Below are 16,276 nucleotides of genomic sequence, written 5' to 3'. Positions count from 1 at the left end.
CAAAAGGCATTTATTGTTATTATCTTTAAGTGACACAGATATTTCTTCAATAAGAAAACATTATCTTTGATCAATGAATGTCGTAATATAACAAGTACTTATTATTAAACAAAACAATGTAATGCAAGTAGCATTACATTGTTTTGTTTAATAATTTCTCTTATATAGTACTACAATAAAAACACCAAGTTAATTTGACCTCGATGTGATCAGACTAAGTAATTTCTTATATTACAAAACTGAAACATTACTGATTTTTTACTAAGAAGGCCGCAACCAGAAAAGAAACCTCTGGCTGATTGAATACAGTATTATTTCAATCAATTGAAACGTTATGTAATGTTTTAAAATTTAAGATGTATTTTGCAATACACAATGCAGTTATAGTTACGACCTTTTTATATTTCCTAAGTCATAATATTTAATATATTAACATGACTATAGTTTTGTGACACATTTATGAACACATTTTTATATTTAAATTAATTTTATATTTAAAAAAAAATACGCAAGAATAATAAAAAATATGCTTACTGTCGTGATTATTTAAATTTTATGCTTTTTTTGTCTTGATAAAACGGGTAAGTAGTAGGAATTAGACAGTTAAGTCCATCTAGATTGGTCCACCCTCTCCTCAGTCATTATACCGCAATATTGCTAAGTATTGCTGTGTTCCGATTTAAAGGGTCACTGTGTCAGTATAATATGTAGACTTGTAGGTACAAGTACAAAGAACGTTTAAGTTAGCGATGGTATAAGGAGCGTTTAAAGAAGCGTTAATGACCGCTTATTATAAGACGGTCTCTGTCTGTTTACAATAAGAAATAAAAGAAAATTTATTTATTTATAAAAAGATTAATTTATAACATTTTACGAAAAAGAATAAAAATTCCTCTTTGTTGATTTCAATATACAAACTCCTTACTGTTGTTATAAATACAAAAGTGAGATTGTTTGTTTGTTTCGCTTGTGTTCGTTTTTACGTCTTAACTGCTCAACCGATCCTCATGAAATTTTTCATACACGTTTTCTGGGGTACAGAAAATGACATTGGATACCTGACACTTATTATTATAATTAATGCATATATAATCTGTAATAAATAGCACCCACTAAGTTAGGTGGGCTATGCTCGGTGAAATCTATATTCTGAGCTGGAGACAGATTTACGTTTAGTCAATCTTATTTAATGAAATGATGATTCAAACTCGTTCGTAAGGGCCTGCTTGAATAAATTATATTTTATATTGATTGATTTGATTTTATTGCTTATAATCTTGAAAATAACCCGTTAAATATTTAAGTGCACTGAAAAATGCGTTTTTAAATTTATTTGCACATTTTCACTACATTATAAATTACTATTAATAATTATTTAAAAATTAGATTTTAGATTAGACTATATTACATATATTTACGTTCACCAACATTTTTTACACTAATTAAATACAATATATAGTTTTATTAATCGTGTCACAATTACTTAAAGATACTTAACCACCACAATATTAGAACAAAATAATTTAAACAGCAATACTTGAAATATTTATTGTATTCCGGTTTGAAGGATTAGTGAGCCAGTGTATCTATAGATAATTAATATTTCTTTTATAGCGATAGTGACCACTTATGATCCCTTATAACCGTTATTCATATATTTACTAACATTTGCAATCCAGTAATATATATATATATATATATATATATATATAGTTTCAATTATATATTGCAATAGTATAGTATAGAAAATGAGTTTTGGAGTTAATTTAATTGTTATGCGTAATTTTGAGGAACTCCTTACAATTACATTAAATCCGAAAACTGGTTTAGACAGTTCAAAAATATTAATAAATAAATAAAGTTTTATATAATGCACACTATTATTAATTTATTAATCTCTGAATTATATAATAATATATATAAAACAATTATATAATGAAATAGAACTAGGTTTTGGTTTAGTTAATTTATTTTAATGTATTTATGTTTATATTCTTCGATATATAAGTCATATTCAAATAGACAATGAATCTAGATTGATAAAAGTAAATTATATTTTTATTGAAATTATCATTATTACAAAACATGTTTCGTATAGGCAAATTTCGAGACAAATTCATTATTTTTCGTGTGAAGGATGTGGGTTTTTTTACAATGTAAATAATGAGGTATTCAAGTAGAAGAAGAATACTTATTAACACACGACCGTACCTAAACGGTTGCAAATGGTGATAACAATTTTATTGACAATCATTTAAAAGTATTGTAAACAACCAAAAACCGGGCGTCATATTCGTACAATAGGTTTTTTTACATGCAACCTGCGTGTACTTTGTGTCTTTGGTCACCTTTGATTCTTGTCTGTAACGGATACTATATTCAATTTTTAAAATATTTCGTTGGTTAGTTGATAGATTATAAGGTTGCAGATCATAAGTGCGTCTGTTGAAGTCCAGAGTCAGTTCAATGAAAATATATTGCATTTCATTTGTGAAAAACTTTTAGTAGCCAAGGATTTGACTCTCAGAATATAAATAAAGCAGTAAATTTTTTGAAATTAAAATTTCGATTTCTTAATTTCGAAAAAGTTTAATCGCTAACATTTCTATCTGCAGCTAGCTGTTTGTTTTGGTAGCGAGCTTGAATTACGTAACAATATATTTGAATAAATAAATAAATATATATATATATATATATAATAAACTATATAATATACTATATTATATAGTTAACAGTTCTATAAATGAATAAAGATATAAATATCAAAATCATTATTTTATATTAAGCGCAAATAATCATCCGAAACCGCTAATATCTGATTAAAAACATCAATTTTAGTGACACAATTTATACATAACCCATGTAATGCAAAAACTTTATTTGGAGTCGAATTTAATATATTTCTCATATATGAAGTCTATTCTTCTACTTCAATAAATTCTTAACAGAAATTTCTAATTTTCATTTCTGAAAGTCTTTTTTTTTCCATTTTTTTTATTATTTTAGTAAAATAGTCCCTACCGATTCCCACCCGACACAAAGCTGCCCATAATGCAGGCCGAATTTCCGCGCTGTATTTTTTTTTTTTTTTTTATAGAATAGGAAGGCGGACGAGCATATGGGCCACCTGATGGTAAGTGGTCACCAACGCTCTTAGACATTAGCATTGTAAGAAATGTCAACCATCGCTTACATATCCAATGCGCCACCAACCTTGGGAACTAAGATTTTATGTCCCTTGTGCCTGTAATTACACTGGCTCACTCACCCTTCAAACCGGAACACAACAATACCAAGTATTGCTGTTTTGCGGAAGAATATCTGATGAGTGGGTGGTACCTACCCAGACGAGCTTGCACAAAGCCCTACCACCAGTGAAGTGTATGGCAATGGACAACCTCTGTGCCAAGTGGGACTGCCAAATCCCCTCCAATCTCCCTTATTAAAGTAAGGGCACCCGACCCCCAACATCCCGACGTCTCGAACTAGCGTTCGTGGCACAAATAAATAATTTTTACACAAGGGCTCATATTTCTCCCGCTTTCTCGCTGCACTCTCAGCAACCGCCCCAGCCGTCCGTGTTGTGTGGGCCAGGTGAGAGCCACAGCCACACGTAAAGAGTCACTATCGAGAATCCCAAAGTAGGGGGAAGGCAAAACCTGCAACCAAGCTCCAGACTCCGCCCTCGACACCGCTCTGAGTCTGGCTAGATCCGCTCCCCCAGCCGCACTGACAAGTCGGTCGAGCTCAGATTTGTACCCCACATCGTCCCAAGAACGCTCTCTTTCTGGAAATCTAGGAAGGGGTACATTCGGGAAGAGCGTCTCCCACTCCGCTACTCCCTCAGCAGCAAAAGGGATGATATTCCTGCCTCCATCGGACGATAAAATTTTAGAGACCAGACTAACAACCCCATGCGCCGATGCGAGAAAGGCAGGCAGACGCACATCCCTCACTCGTCGCACACCTAGACCCCCAGACCGTACAGGCAAAGAGGCTAGGCTCCAATGGGTTTCATTCAATGACACATTCAAAAGTTTCTGAAAGTGTTATATTTACAATGAAAAAAGTTACATTACAAAGTCACGAGTAAAAATGTTAGATTTCCTTTAATTAAAATTAAATTCCATGCGTGAAAAGACGCGGGCTCAGCTAGTAATTTTTTTTTTAATAAACCGCATGTTCTTCTTATGTATTATGTTAATGTTAGCACGGTAGCTATTGATTGTTATATTAGCGTTAGGTGACGTATGCTGGATACAAAGGTATATTTAGATAATGAACACAATATTTACCAGAATAAATAAAATTTTGACTGAAAAATAATAAACGTAACAAATAGCGTGGCATAAAGTCACCTTTGCTTGTACGTATTTAATTCAATACTTTTCGCATTGAATACACTAAAGAAAAATAATGTCATAAAATAATAATGAAATAAATTACATATTTGCTTATGTACATAAATATACTGTTCTATAAAGGTTTTTTTTTTATATTAATATTCTATTTCAATATATAATTGTTTTATATTTGTTATTATATAATTAAGAGATTAAAAAATTAATAATAGATAGCATTGTATACAACTTTATTTATTTACTAATCTGTTTGAACTGTCTAAACTAAGTTTCTGAGGTAATTTTGTGATATGTAATTGTTAGGAGTTTATATTTGTATATGTCGTATATATATTAAGCTCAAGAATATATTATCTTATATACGTAAGTTAAAACATTTCTGCATTCGTGTCGTTTTATATAAATTTAGTTTTTTTTCTAATTTCAATGTAATCATTCTATTCGTTTGTCATTTATCCTTATAAATCTAAAAACAATAATATTCAAGGAAACTAATAATAGACTATTAGTATCTGCAGTAATTATATCTTTATATTGATGCACGGACAGACGAGATTTACAAAAAACCTGTTGTGTTAACCTGTTGTGTACATGACATTAACTTCTTCCATAAAAAGTTCATACATATTTTTTTATAGTTTTATAGTAAGTGGGCGGACGAGCATATGGACCACCTGATGGTAAGTGGTCACCAACGCCCATAGACATTGGCATTGTAAGAAATGTTAATCATCACTTACTTCGCCAATGCGCCATCAACCTTTGGAACTAAGATGTTATGTCCCTTGTGCTTGTAATTACACTGGCTCACTCACCCTTCAAATCGGAACACAACAATACCAAGTACTGCTGTTTTGCGGTAGAATATCTGATGAGTTGGCAGTACCTACCTAGACGAGCTTGCACATAGCCCTACCTATACTACTAATAATATTTTAATTGGTAATAATTTCGTAAATACTAGAGTATCTATAAAAATACAATTATAACAACATATAAAATAAAAAAATATATATGTTCCAAATAAAGGACATATTAACCAACCCTTGCTTATTTATTATTGTAAACGATTGATTGAAGAGAGAGAAAATTGAGAGTACACCTGTGTTTTTGCACACTTGTGCACTATAATAACCGCTGAACACTTGGCTCGATCGTTAAGAATACTGTGACCAGAATCGATCAGGATTACGTTTTAATTAAATTTAGTCATCATTCGCTTGCTCTTTTTCTAATTTATTTGATAATGTTGTAGTGTAGGTCGTACACAACAAGAAAAACTATTCCGCAGATTTGCATAGGCAGCCCCATGCTTGATGCACTTTGTCATGTACATTACTGCTTGTGTGTTACTTCCGGCTACAATATGGGGCATTGATTGATAAATATCAGCACTAATATCGCTTTTTTAATCTACAACAATAGATTATTGGTAGATGCGCTTAACACAAAATGGCGTGTCTCTTAAAAACATTGAGACGGTATGGCCCTTTTCTCCTCTACCGGAGTCAGTAATTACATTAAATAATGTTAACTACTAAACAGTAAACAAATATTATTAAGTTATATAAAATTCACACGTTGTCAAATAAAACGATTGATAATAAGAAATAGGTAGCTAATTTCATTGTTGTCGTGTTTAATTATTAACAACAATAGTCTGCGGTCCCTACGTGCTTTTAAGACAAACGTGTGACCAACGCATATAGATAACAATAGATAAGCCATTACAATATATAACTACTTGAATAATTTGCTAAACTGTTACAGTAACACGAATGGGAAATACTCCATGCCAACGGAGGTGATAATGTTTTACTACAAGTGTTTCTTTATATAAACAATTTTTTTAACAAATACTGATTTATTTCGAATTTAACGTAGGATCCAATCATCCTGTCATTTTAATTAAAAACATATTTTTTATATACTATTTTCATGTGCTTAAGAATGCAATATTTAATTAATTGCAATATTTTTTTTTTACATTTAAAAAAAATTGTATATAAAAGTACCCGTTTATTTTTTCAATCAAAATAGGAATTTCGATTAAGGAATTATAAATAAAATGGTAACGATGCAAGTTCGATTCTTACCCGTTGGGGTCGTCGCGACTCCTAACACGATACAAGCTTTACGCTTAATTGGACGTGTAAATCGGAATATAAGTAATTCCTAAAAATTAGGCATGGCTATTCTTTAAAAACAATTATAATAATGTAGAGAAAATTGTATCACGCGATTACATGACAATGAAGACAACCCATGTTGTGACGTTCTACTTACTAGTTCTCACGATACGCAAAAGCTAATATGAAAATTGTTAGAAAAACAAGGAGCAGGAGAAACAGGAGCATCCTTCTTTATTTATTATTTCCTGTCTTAATAATTGCAACAGTGAGTCGTATGTGTTTACGGATACGAAGATGTTAAAAACATATTGAATGCGACCGAAAACGGCTTTAAATGGATAATAATTTTCCTTCCTTCCTTTAAAGATTAAGGATAATCAACCTTATATTAGTACAATCTAGTTAAATAATTCAATTCGCGTAGAAAATGTTTTTATTATCACTCATTCTTAAATCGTCGAAACAATGAAATCATCATTTACACTGTTAGCTTGAATATATACTTAAGTAGTTTAATAAAATAAACCATTTCCGGTTGGGTCGGATTTGCCATCTCATTACATTAGATTGAGGAAATAGATAGTGCACTTGTGTTGACACTCGTGTGCATTGGCTGACCGGGATTTATGAGACAGCCGTATGATCTAAATAATAACCGACAAGGCAGTTATTTTTCAGTTGATAAGACTGTAACGGTTGTAATAGCAATATCAATACCAGGCACACTTTCACACACATTTATATCGTGCTTGGCGGAACACATCGTGAGGAATCCTGCATATGTTTAATTGCACTGAGATCCCGCCACATGTATATTCCCCAAGCCGAATTGGAGCAGCGTGGTGGAATAAACTCCAAACCGTCTCCTCAAAGAAAGTAAGGGTGTAGCCCAGCAGTGTGACAATTTTTTACTTCAGAATATAACGATAGGTTTTTCGGTAAATATGATTGTTCGACCAAAACTATTTATAAAATGGTTAGAATTTCTAGCTGAATATTATTGAAACCTCGTCATAGTATGTACACTGGTTTAAAATATAAAAGGTACTTTTTAAAACTAATATACACGAGAAGAAATGGACTCAGCAACTCGTAATTTATATTTCTATTCAGAGAAATAGACGGGTTGAAAAATAGAAATAAAAACGTTCATTTTTAGAATTAAAATAGTAAACTATTGTTAGACAGCTCTGATGTGTGCAATGCTCTGATTGCGGCATCGGTCGACCCCAGCACAACCGGAGTGGCAAATTGATATTTGCATTCTTTCGTATTTATACCAATTTTTAATTGACTTAATAAAATAAAAATATAATTGATCCAAGAAGGTTCTTACTAAAGTTTTGGAATCGTTTGATGGTTGTTTTGGAATGTCTACCGAGAAGTTCTTTGGTAATTCTACCGAGAAGAACTGGTTATAAATCCGTTTATTTTATAGAATTGGTAGTCGGACAAGCAAATGGACCACCTGATGGTATGTGCTTATCACCGCCCATAGTCATTGGCGTTGAAAGAAATGTTAACCATCGCTTACACCATCAACCTTGGGAAGTAAGATGTTACGCTAGTGCCAGTGCCATTCACTCACCCTTCAAGCCGGAAAACAACGATACCAAGTACTGCTGTTTTGCGGTACAATATATTCGTATTAAAAATCATGGTTTAATAATTTAGGTACAAAGCACATATGTATATCTAATCATTTAATAAGATAATGTCTTCGAGCCTAACGTAAGTTCGAGTGTTTTACTAATAGCTATTGAAGAGTATTACTATCACCCCCACCATAATTTATTTAAAATAATTCATAGTATTATAACATTTAGATCGTCGTTGCTACTTGACCTTACTATATTAGTATAAGTAGATATATAAATATACACAACCGTCGTAATTTCATACAAATTATAATAGATTATCCGTCAAATTTAATAAGATTAAAATATATTTTCTTATGTTGATATTATAATATATATTTATATCAATCGATGTGTAACTTACTCGCCTTGTATTGCATTGCTAGCCTCGAAAAAGCGCATTTGCATAAAGTGTTGAGCATTCAAAACATTTTATTCTTATATATAAATAATTATGCATAATTTTATGTGTTGTTAATTTTAAATATGTTTATTATTAAAGAATAAAACTATGTGACGCTTGCAGATTTTTTATTGATGTGTTGCTATAAGCCGACGGTGTTTAGACTGAAGTGGACAAAAGTATTTGGCATAATCGTTTGGTATATTCGTATATAATGCAAATGCGCGAAAACGCTATAAAAAATGTAGTAAAAAATCAAAACTTCGTCTTGTATTTTGTTTTAATTTCAAATTATAATTACTTAACGTTTTATCTATATTACGTAATTTATAAAATTTTCCTTAAATTAAAAAAAAAATCTTTTTATAAAAAAAAAACACGAAATCTTATCTTATAAAATATAAAATAATGAATAAACAGGAATTGCAGAGGATGTTTTTAAAATTAGTTATACCTGTTAACACGTGATTATTTAAAATGGTCAGTAATAACAAGTATAACTGGTTGCACGGGGTCAAAATACAGGGTGTATATCACATGTCGGAAGTTATATCGGACTTCCGAAGGGCGTATCAAATGATTGATTTGAAAACAGTACGATATAATAGCATAATAAGTATTGCGTTTATCACATATGAAAAAGGTAGGCGCACTGGGAAATCGGCCAACTGATGATAAATGGTCACCACCGCCAATAGACATCGGCGACGTTGGAAATATCAACTATTCAACCATCACCAATGCGCCACCTTGGGAACTAAGATGACTGGCTCACTCACAAATCGCAATATAACAATACTGAATATTGCTGTTTGGAAGTAGATAACTGGATGATTGGGTCGTACCTACCTAAACGGGTTGGAAAAAGCCCTATCAACTAGTAAATACTATCCTTTACATGTATAATATACTTTAAAAAGCAAATATTACACAAATTTAGTAACTCGACGATCACTACATACAATACTATATAATCATTTGTACGTGTATATAACACCTAAACGGCTGAACTGATTTTTGTGCTTTTTTTGTCTCTGAAGGACTCGGCAAGTGACATGCGAAGCGTGATTTCATTTGTAACAAAAATAAATTCAAGGTCGAATTTAAGTGCAACGTACTAATATGAAATATTTGAGAAAAACGTTTTTGACGTCATACTTTTACGTGTAGATGCACATGTTTGATAATTTTTTTATAGGTTATATTATTTTACGCAAGACCTTCTATATAAAATATCTAATTTGCATCATACCAGCTATTAATAACTATAAATGTTTCGCATTCAAATGCAATATCCGCTTGTCCCGTTTTATTAGTACTTATTTAGCAATATATAATCCGTCGCCGCATGCGAATATGTTTTTGTTTAGAAAAATATTGTTTACTAATATTGTCGGTCATTCATGACATCTTCATTGGAATAATTTAATAATATTGCGTGCCAGATCAAAGGTTGAATTTACTTGAATAGATAATAGGTCCAATGAACAAATAAATATAAGAAATGCCTATATACTGGTAGACTGAATGACGACAATAGACAACAATATATAATAAATATAAACACAAAATAATAATACGCCTATATGCAAAATATATAACTTAAAAAGGGCTATGATGATATAAGGAATCGATTATTAAAACTGTGCATTGTATATAATATAGCTATTTGTTTTATACAAAATAAAGTGTGTGTATTATCAAACACACTGCAACATTCATATGGCTTTATTTGAGAGTTTATCATAAAATATTTATTTACATTACATAATGGCACGTACAAATGGATTTACAATAGGATCATCTTAAAAAGCGCTAGCATAATGTTAGTTCATCGCTCACTAACCCATAACGATAAGATATTGCTGTATAATTATTATTGCTGAATGAGTTTAGGTTTAATTGCCTTGCCTGTTCGCAGTATGTAATATGTTTGTTATTATAAAATATTACGAACTAAGTACATTTAATCAAACCCTGTGTTAAAATATAATGGACGTTGAATAAAACCAATAAATTAAATAATATGAAATAAAATAAATAAAAACATAGAGTTTTGTTACTAAAATAAATATTATAATAATGTGAAGCATCGAAGTATAGTGTATATGAGCCACACACGGACAAGGGACTAGAAAGCAGCTACAGGGAGAGGGCTTGACGTCATAAAAGAGCTTCATGCCACCACGGCATACGAGTCAGTCTCACCCCTAAAACGCACCATTAGATGTCTCACAACAAAATCATTCATTTCGACTAGTTCAGTCGTTTAGTCGAGCTAACAAACAGACAGATATTTTTATTTATGTATTAGTATTAGACTATAATAAATTTAAACAAATAATCATCAGCGTTAATATATAAACATAGCAAAATGTGATTGTATCAATATTACATTTTATATTTACTTAAACTTCGATACTATCTATATACATATATGCCCTAGATTATTCCGTTAACTTGATGCCAATGGCCTATAAAGGACTTTTAAAAGAAATATTGTTAGACGTGTGTAATTTTTACCTTTTAACCACAGAGGCCATTCCATCTAAGTCTAGGTTACATCTAAATAAAGACTCGACGTCCTCTAAATCTCGCCACTACCGCCTGCCAAATGTCTTAAAACTAGTTAATAATTACTTCCTAATTAATTAATGTATCTATTTATGGAATTTTAGTAAAACGCCAATAATAACTTTATACGGTATAATGAAACAACGTTAACATATTGAAAATATATACAAACATATTTTGACTTATTTTCGTAACGACTTCCCGATACATAAGAATTAATTTTATTATCCACAAATAGAATTGTTGAAACAAGTGAAAGGATTAATCTATTTGGAAAATCTTGCTACATTTATAAGGATAATAAAACAAATACGTAATGTTAATATATAGACAGAAATAAATCCAATGTCATTTCATTTTTAGATAGCTTATACAATTACAAAATAAAACCTTACCATTATATAGCTTATATTTGAAAAATATAATGAAATAATCTCTTTTATAACTACTTATCTAAGCGTTTTTTTTTTTTTATAGAATAGGAAGGCGGACGAGCATATGGGCCACCTGATGGTAAGTGGTCACCAACGCTCTTAGACATTAGCATTGTAAGAAATGTCAACCATCGCTTACATATCCAATGCGCCACCAACCTTGGGAACTAAGATTTTATGTCCCTTGTGCCTGTAATTACACTGGCTCACTCACCCTTCAAACCGGAACACAACAATATCAAGTATTGCTGTTTTGCGGTAGAATATCTGATGAGTGGGTGGTACCTACCCAGACGAGCTTGCACAAAGCCCTACCACCAGTATTGATAGTTCAACGGTATACGGACTACCTAGCGATATGAAAGCCGCAGGATCAATCCTAACTTCTTGGGATAATGCTGCCCTAACTCCTAACACAAGACTTACGCTAAATCTGCAATGGAACCTTGAAGAACAACCCTCAACGTTAACGTAATCTCGTTGTTAAGCCTATTGTTATGTATCAGTATGTGTCTTGTCATATCCCTATGTATTATGATTTCTTCGCAATGATTTTCTTCACAATTGTGTATGAATCGATAATTAAGATTAAGGTGAATTATTATATTGATTATAAACCTACTACTTACTATCTTTTTGAAATTAAAATGCACGTATTGTCCAACTAAGCGTTTTAGTTTCGGCTATGTAGATTAATCTTTTATAATGATTATTTTTCTTTAATCGTCAGTATTGTAACAGTTGGTCAAACGCAGCTTAAAGCAATGAAAGAAAAACGATTATACTAAATTTTACAGCAGACCTACCTCACGCTAACCTTGCTTTCTTCAATACCAGTATGTTGGATACGGGTACTGGAAGCGCTGATCGTATTGATTGATGCGCTCAACACGATAATCAGTAGTTGACTCTTCCGCCTCCTTAGCTCATATGTGTCACATGCTGAAATGTGATGATTAGTGATACTTTATAGACAAGACAAATAATATTTTATAAAACATATGAATTTTGCACAAAGTACCAATTTAATACAAAATATTTAAATAAGAAAAAAAAACCGTTGATTTTTTTAGAACAACTATGAATAAATGTAAACCTTAATATTAAACCGTATGAACAGAAACGCAACAGCCTTGACTTTTGAAAAACATTATATTGGTGCTTAAATTTATTACAATTTCTGAAATCCCTTTTAAAGTACATACTTTTTATTCGATATGACCTTATGGAGTTGTTTACATGAGGTCAAGCCTACGTAATATAAGTACAAATAACAGTCTAAAATTACTCAACTCAAACATTTAAGTAAGTTTTTAATCACGAATGATCGATTAATAAACGATTTTGATTCACGCGATGACATTTTTTCCGCTTTTCCTTCACAGATTCGCAATCCTTTACCGCCATTAATTTTGCTACATGCCTTATCAATGGGTCTTTAGGAGATGTAAAACATAACAAGCATACTGGCGAACTAATTTCTTTAAATCTAATTCCATATTATTTTTATCACGTTTCATTAAGTGCTCATAGTTAATACTAGCTTGTAATCAAGCTAAGCAGATTGATTTGTTGATTGACGTCCAAAATAGTGTAGTATTAACAGTAACAGCCTGTTAAAGTCCCACTGCTGGGCTAAGGCCTCCTCTCCATTTTGAGGAGAAGGTTTGGAGCTTATTCAAACACACTGCTCCAATTCGGGTTGGGAGAATAGTGTAGTATTAGTATTATTATTAGCATGTGTAGGACAAGCCTTTAAATTTTAAACCAGTTCCTCACAACCGATTGACCTAAGCTGCACACATTTTTGGTTCTGGTGACACTTCAATTACACGTAATTCTTTTTAAAACATACATTACAAATATAATTTATAAAATTGTCAATTGTCAAACTTGCAACTGACCCTTTTGTCGTCTATATAATACAATACTTTCATTAAATATACTTAATTCGCAATTCTGGTTTTATAAGAGACAAATATCGAATGAAGAATAGTATTTATATTGTTGTTATCCTTTTATTTTAATCAACTAACTTTGCTTATAATATAAAAAAATAAAATTTATTATAAGTCTGTTCATTAGTATTGGTGAACCATTGAATATATACATTAATATTTGAATATAATATTTTTTTTTTAATTATTTTCCTAAGATGGATCAAAAAACAAATAAAAAACGGTAATTTTAATTTGAATATGTTTATTTAAATTCTTAATATAAATAATGTTATTCGTAAACTATAAAACTTATATACAGATTAAATATACGATAAGACACGACACAATAATTCTTATTATTCGATATTAAATTTTAATAAAAACCAAAGTATTTGTATTTGTTGAGTTTTAAACATATACATTTTAACGATAAAATTACAAATAACATACGAATGTTAAAATTTAAAGTAACTGCTGAGTTCGTTGCCGGTTCTTGTTAAAATCTAATATATCAACCGGTATTATATATACATTTAATTCAATTTTGTTTAATAATAAAAGTGTTGCTATTTAAAAAATATTTATTCGAATTTTGATTTTATTTCTATTTATTATATTAGTATGTTTTGTGTGTGTGTGCTTAATGTTTACACTAGAATAGTAATAATTTCTTAAACGTAATAACAATAGGACACTTATAATGCTGTTTGCTTAAACATAATTAATGTCTATTTTTCCTTATTAAACTATTAATAGTTCAAAGCTTATAAAAATAATACCCTCTATTATCTTCAAGACAGTTGGTTATGATTAGATAAAACGTTGTATGACTCAAACTTTTTTTTTCCTTAGCCTGATACATTTCCGGATATGTGGAGAATAACATTCATTCTCACATTACGTACTATTTCAAATTTTTCTCGCCCCCATTACTGTCGTCTTTTGTCAACCGACTTAAAAAAAAGTAGGGGTTCTAAATTCGGTTGTTGCCGGTTGTATTTTTTGTATGTTTGTTACCCCCGAACTCTGGAATTATTTTTGTTTGGGTCTACCTCCCGTTTCGACTCATTAAAATTTGATGAAAAATACTACAAAAGTTAAAAAAAGGATTGTATTTTATCCCTCGAATCTCATTATGGTCCAAATTATATTTTAATACCTGCCTAACATTCACACCATTTAATAACCACATTACTTCTTTCGCTGTAAACTTCATTGGCTTGTGCTAACTCTAACTGCTAACTCTATATTCTGTTTTTTATACTCCTTTTTATTCTAAGCTTGAATTTATGTCTTCCAAATTTAAATGTCTTATTTCTGGAGTGATCCTCATATAATTCTGATATAAACTATATGTAACATTTATATTATACATACTGCTAAATTCTGACCTTACTTTTTCCTGCCAAACAATGCAACAGCCATAACCTTTTGCGCATTTTCGTTTCATATATAAGGAAAATCGAAAAATAATATTTTTATTCATCATTCATTTATGAAGATATGGATTATCTTTTTATCTATATCTATATAGGTGGTCTTTTGTTTAAAGTAAAAATCATGTTCCGATTATTTTATCTATGTCACATATCTAAATTCGAGAGGCTTATTTAAATTTGTATCAGATAACGTGAAAAGATTTATCTTGACAAATAAGTCGATCGATTTATCTTTGTGTTATCAATTCTACCAAAATTAAAGAAATGGGTAAAACAACAAATCAACGTTTAAGGAAAAAGTATAAAGTATTAAATAGAGTCAATTTTTCAACATCACTATAATGTTAAAAAGGCTAAATAACTTTCTATATTTGTATTGTTCTTTTAGATCGACCTGATTATTTTATTTTCTGATCCACAAACTCGCGTTTGAACCAGCTTTATTTTTTTTCACTCTGGATTATGCGTTTCCCCCTAAGCAAAAGTGGGGAGGTATGTGGGGCTCGACGGTGTCCAAGACGCCGAGTGCGCCCCGAACATCGGAATAACTACTAAAAAACCAGCGGTACTCTTTCCGTCTTAACGAGGAGCGCCACTGGATCGCTTGCGCATGCTACCGTGACGCAGTAGAACCAGCTTGCTGGAATAAACTCCAAACTGTATCCAAAATAGGAGGTTATAAATTAATTATTGTCACTTTACTATTTTTTTATATCAGATTCTGAATAATAATAATTTTGATATGCACTCTGAACTTTTATAATCAATATTATAAAAAAAAAAAAAATTATAACACAATGGCAACAACAAAATATAAAAATCAACTGTCTTTATTTTTATATGGAATTGATATATTTCGAGTCCATAATAGATAACTTAATGTCTTAAACAAAATTATTGCGCCTAGTTACTGTAATTATTAATATCATCATACTTTTTATCCCTATGTTGCATCCTTCCCGACTTTGATCGGACAAAATTAAATCTTACACAAGGATATTTTTTACATACAATTGTATATTGACAATTTTGTAATACAATCGTAGACACGCTATCTCCATACTTTGTTTATATATTCTAACTCACGTTTGACATATTTTTTCATATATAAATATCCTATTTTATATTTATAACAAAAGTCTTATTAGTCCAATTATTATAAAGCATGTTAATATTAATATGTTATTTACTAGATTAGCAGATGTCTTACAAAGAAATTCAACAAAAATTATCGTTTATTTTATTGTTGTTTTTATTATTATTAAAATTAATACGTAGTAACTATTGTCTAATAGCTAAGTTACAATTAGTAATAATTTTAAAGATTTTCTGTAAATATTGTGGTTTTCTAAAAAT

The 16,276-nt window shown here is 30.7% G+C and overlaps 1 protein-coding gene across 2 annotated transcripts in view; it reads left to right on the top strand.

The window, feature by feature from the left end:
- LOC126772192 (organic cation transporter protein-like) overlaps positions 1-16,276 on the top strand; it is a 61,513-nt gene that overhangs the window by 32,749 nt on the left and 12,488 nt on the right. The gene's annotated exons all lie outside the window — the stretch shown is intronic.

This window comes from Nymphalis io, chromosome 12, assembly GCF_905147045.1.
Source record: "Nymphalis io chromosome 12, ilAglIoxx1.1, whole genome shotgun sequence".
Lineage (NCBI taxonomy): Eukaryota > Metazoa > Arthropoda > Insecta > Lepidoptera > Nymphalidae > Nymphalis > Nymphalis io.
This window is presented reverse-complemented; position numbering and strand designations above follow the sequence as displayed.